Below are 5,758 nucleotides of genomic sequence, written 5' to 3' on the forward strand. Positions count from 1 at the left end.
ATGGAAGTTCCTCAAACAATTAAAAATAGAACTACCAGGGCACCTGGGTGGCTCAGTAGTTGTGCATCTGCCTTTGGCTCAGGTCATGATCCCAGGGTTCTGGGATAAGTCCTGCATCGGACTCCGCACAGTGAGCCTGCTTCTCCCTCTGCCTGTGTCTCTGCCTCTCTCTGTGTCTGTCATGAATAAATACATCAAATCTTTTTAAAAATAAAAATAGAACTACTATATCATCCAGTAAATCCACTGCTGGGTTTTCACCTCCAAAAAGAAAACATTTATTCCAAAAGATATATATATATATATATATATATATAGAGAGAGAGAGAGAGAGAGAGAGAGAGGAGAGAGTCTCCCACAGCTGCCTCCCCCAAGCATGGCACAGGGCCTCGCCTCACTATGGCAGCAGCACGGCACAGCACATTCGACTTCAAACTCGGTGCCAAAGCTGATAGCAAGACCATTCTAAAAGGCCTCCAGTCCATTTTCCAGGAGCAAGGGATGACAGAGTCAGTGCACACCTGGCAAGGCCATGGTTATCTAGCGACCTACATAAACAAAAATGGCAGCTTTGCCACTTTGAGAATTTACCCACATGGATTGGTGTTGTTGGATCTTCAGAGTTATTATGGTGATTTGCAAGGCTAAGAAGTTGACAGTCTTTTGAACAAAGTAGAAGAAAGAATGAAAGAATTGAGTCAGGACAGTACTGGGCGGGTGAATTGATTACCACCCATAGTTCGAGGAGGGACCATGACAGATACTGGCCCACTGCTGATGGTCACCTGGTTGAGTAGGATATAGATGAAGTGGTGTATGATGAAGATTCACCTTATCAGAATATTAAAATTCTACACTCAAAGCAGTTTGGAAATATTCTCATCCTTAGTGGGGATGTTAATCTGGTGGAGAGAGGTTTGGCATATACCTAGGCCATCATGGGCAGTGGAAAAGAAGACTACGGTGGCAAAGATATGCTGATTCTCAGGTGTGGAGATGGGGGCATATTATGTGAAACAGTCAAACTGAAACAAAAGATGGTCACTATGGTAGAGATCGACCAAATGGTGATTGATGGATGTAAGAAATACATGAGAAAAATATGTGGCGACGTCTTAGACAATCTTAAAGGAAACTACTATCAGGTTCTAATAGACTGTATTCCAGTACTGAAGAGGAATGCCAAAGAAGGAAGTTTGATTATGTGATTAATGATTTGACAGCCGTTCCAATCTCCACATTTCCAGAAGAAGATTCCACATGGGAGTTTCTCAGACTGCTTCTTTCTTTTTTTAATTGGAATTCAATTTGCCAACATATATCATAAGACCCAGTGCGCATCCTGTCAAGTGCCCCCCTCAGTGTCCGTCACCCAGTCACCCCAACCCCCCATCCTTTCCACTACCCCTTGTTCATTTCCCAGAGTCTCAGACAGATTTTTGATTTCTCAATAAAAGTACTGAAACAAGATAGGAAATATTTTACACAAGATAACTGTGTGAGTTTGACAGAAGCCTTGTTGCTCTATGAAGAACAGTTTGGCTGCCTGTATTGTCCTGTGGAATTCTCAAAGGAGATCGTCTGTGTTCCCTCATACCTGGAATTGTGGGTATTTTACACTGTTTGGAAGAAAGCTAAACCTTAGAGACCGATCTCTGCTAATCATGTGTGCTGCAAATAGCCTTCCTGACTTTCATATGCTGTACGTGACATTGAAATGAGTCAGGCAATTGATTGTGAATTCCTTCAAGTTTTCTTTTTTTAATTATTATTTTTAATTTAAACAAAGCAAATGGAAAATGCATATTTTGATGTACTAGGGTGTTAAATATTTTTAAAGTCAGTTGAAGGATGATTAGACAGCACAGCAAAGGCTGCTAAATGCATCCCTAGAATGTGATTTTTGTTACTTTTCTGTGTGTGTGTGTGGGGGGGGCTTTTTGTTTTTGTTTCAGTAGACTTCAAATTTGGTTGTTTGGAGGAATGTACATCATTTTATTCTGGAGGGAAGTTCTTTGATGGTATTTCTTTCCCCCAAAATTGACTTAGATATTAAAATTTGGTGCTTATAAGAAAGTTAAGAAAAAATGAATAGCAATGCTTCAATTAAAATGATAAATGACAACCAAAAGATATATGTTTATGTATATGTATATATATATATTTTTCTTGTGGCATTTTTTACAATGACCAAATTATGGAAACAGCCCATTTATCCATGGTTAGATGATGGTGAAGGAAATGTGGTATATGTATATAGGCAATGGAATATTACTTAGCCATAAAATACAATGAAATCTTTCCATTTACAGCAATATGGATGGATGGATGGATGGGTCTGGAGAGTATAGAGCTAAGTGAAATAAGTCAGTCAAACAAAGACAAATACCATAATTTCACCTATATGTGGAATTTAAGAAATAAAACAAATGAACAAACAGAATAAAAGATACCCCCCAAAATATTTTATTAAAGAACAATCTAATGGTTACCAGAGGGAATGTAGATAGGGGATGGTTGAAATAGGTGAAAGGAATTAAACATACACTTATATTTTTTCTTTTTTTTTTGCAATTGTTAAATGAACTTTGAGATAATAACTTACATAACATAAACCACTCTTATATTAACGGCAAGGGTACACTTATCTTGATGAGCACTGAGTAAAGTATAGCATTGTTGAATCACGATTTGTACACTTGAATCTAATATAATACTCTTTGTCAACTTTACTGGATTTTACATTTTTAAAAATAAAAATGAAAAGGCCCTTGGTTCCCCATTATTACTTCCTTTGTTATAGATTAGATTGACCATATATACCTGTTTTTTTTTCCTGAGTTCTCTCTTGTATTCCATTAATATCTCTCTCTCTCTCTCTCTCTCTCTCTCTCTCTCTCTGTGTGTGTGTGTGTGTGTGTGTGTGTGTGTGTGAAAGTAAGATATACTGATTTCTACTGAATATATCAGTTCTATTAATTGTGGTGGATTCTTTAGGGTTTTCAATGAATGATAATATGCAATAATGAAATACTGACAGTTGTATTTCATGCCTACCAATCTGGATACCTTTCATTTCTCTTGTCTGATTGCTGTGGCTAAGACTTCTAGTACTATTGAATGAATGTTCTGCTAGCTTTGCATTTGTCATATATGGTCATTATTATGTTGAGGTATGCTCCCTCTAACCTTGTTGAGAATATTTATCATGAACTGATGTTATATTTGATCAAATGAATTTTCTGCATCTATTGAGATCATTATGATTTTTATCCTTCATTTCATCAATGGGGTGTATCAATCACATTTGTTGATGTGCAAAAACTGAACTATACTATGGCTTTTTCATTGGAATAAATAAAAATTCATACTAATTGATCCCTTTAATATATTGTTGGATTCTGTTTGCTAATATATCATTGGGGTTGTTGCATCTATGTTCATCAAAGATATTGACTTTTTTTGTAGCATCTGTCCAATTTTGTATCAGTGTAATGCTGGCCTCAAATAATGAATTCATAAGTTTTCCTTCATCTTCAATATTTTGAATAGTTTCAGAAGAATTAAGGCTTCTTTAAACATTTAGTGATCACCAGTGAATTTTCTTATACTTCTTTCTGTTGAGATATCTTTTCATCTTTCATTCAATTTCATTACTAGAAATTGCTAAGCTTTTTTAAAAAAATTTATTCTTGATTCAATTTTAGAAGTTTGTATGTTTCTAAGAATTTATTCATTATTTTCAGGTTGTCTAATTTTTGGCATATAAATTCCATAGCATTCTCTTATCATTATTTGTAATTTATTTATTAAATTTATTTATTTATTTTAAAGATTTTAAATATTTATTTGAGAAAGAGAGAAAGAGAAGAGCCCAGATGGAGAGGGAGAGTCAGAGACCCTGATGTGAGATTTGATCCCAAGGCCCTGAGATCATGATTTGAGCTGAAGGCAGACACTTAACTGACTGAGCCATCCAGGCATCCCCATTTATTCATTTCTAGTTTATTAATTTTATATCACTTTTGATATATCCGACTAAAGCTTTATTATTTTGTTCACTTTTTTAAAAAAAACTAGCTCTTGATTTCATCAATCTTTTAAATTTTTGATACTCTATTTCATTTATTTCCACTCTAATTATAATTAATTATTTCATTAATTATAATAATTATTTCATTATTTCCACTAGGATTCAGTTTTGTTTGATTTTCTTTTCTCATATATTTTTTATGTAAATTGTCTTATTTTTTCTTGAATTATGCCTGTATCACCATAAACTTCCCTCATAATACTGCTTTTGTTTTACCTAAAATCGTTGCACCTTTCTGTTTAAATTTTTATTTGTATCCATGTATATTTATTTTAAATTTCATGTTTGACCCATTGCTTTTCTGATAGCATGCTGTTTAACCCCCATACGTTTCTTTTCAGTTTTTCCTTGTAATTGATTTCTAGTTTCATACTGTTGTGATCAGAAAAGATACTTGATATTAGCTCAATTCTCTTAAATTTAAAACTTGTCTTGTAGCTTTATATATGATCTATCCTAGAGAATGTTCCACAATTACCTGGAAAAAATGTGTTTTCTCCTGTTTTTAGATAGAATGTCCTGTATATATCTGTTCCATCCATTTGGTCTAATGTGTCATTCAGAGCCATTGTTTCATTGAGGAATTTCTGTCTGAATGATCTATTAATTGATATGAAAAGGGTGTTAAATTTTGCAATTATTATTGCATTATTGTCATTTTCTCTCTTTAGTCTGTTAATATTTGATTTATGGATTTAGGTGCTGCTATATTAAGTACATAGATATTTACAATTGTTCATCTTTTCTGTTAGATTAGTCTCTTTATCATTATGTAATACTCTATCTTTTGCAAAAGAATTTATTTAATATCTATTTTGTTAGATATAAATATTGTTACAATAGGTTTTTTTACCACTTCCATTTGCACAAATTATCTTTCCAACTGCTCACTTTCAGACTGTAGGTGTTTTTAGAGCAGAAATGATGTTTTTAATTGATTCAGTTACCCTATTGTCTTTTGACTGCAGCATTTAGTTCACTTACCTTTAGAGTAATTATTCTTTGGTATGTGCTTATTGCTATTTTATAAATTGTTTTCTGAAAATTTCTGTAGTCCTTCTGAGTTCCTTTCCTCTTTCCTTTTTTGTTCTCTTCCCTTGTGATTTGATGGCTTTCATTGATGTTATTCTTGGCTTACTTTGTTTGAACTTTTTGTGTTTCTACTTTAAAGTTTTGATTTGTAGTTACCATTGAGTTCATATATAACATCTAATGTCTAGAGCAGTCTTTGTGCATTCGATATTTGTTTAATTTTGAGCATATTATGGAAGCACTAAAGTTTTACTCCTTCCTCCATGTATTATGTGTAAGATGTAACATTTTACATCCTTTATTTTGCTCATACTTTGATTAATGTTATAGATATAATTGATTTTACTACTTTTGTATTTTTTTTTAAGATTTTACTTATGTATTCATGAGAGACATAGAGAGAGGCAGACAGAAACATAGGTGGAGGGAGAATCAGGCTTCATGCAGGAAGCCCGATTTGGGACTTGATCCCGAGACTCCAGGATCACACCCTGAGCCAAAAGCACATGCTCAACCACAGAGTCACCCAGGTGTCCCTACCGTCCAGGCATCCCTACTTTTGCATTTTAAACATCATACTGGCATTATACTGATTATTCTATCACTTTTACGATTTGTCTGCTTTTGTTCATG

The 5,758-nt window shown here is 33.9% G+C and overlaps 1 pseudogene; it reads left to right on the forward strand.

Moving 5' to 3' along the window:
• Window positions 1-356: 356 nt before the first annotated feature.
• LOC144289201 (spermine synthase pseudogene) lies at window positions 357-1,327 on the forward strand (annotated as a pseudogene).
• Window positions 1,328-5,758: the final 4,431 nt, after the last annotated feature.

Source organism: Canis aureus, chromosome 18, assembly GCF_053574225.1.
Source record: "Canis aureus isolate CA01 chromosome 18, VMU_Caureus_v.1.0, whole genome shotgun sequence".
Lineage (NCBI taxonomy): Eukaryota > Metazoa > Chordata > Mammalia > Carnivora > Canidae > Canis > Canis aureus.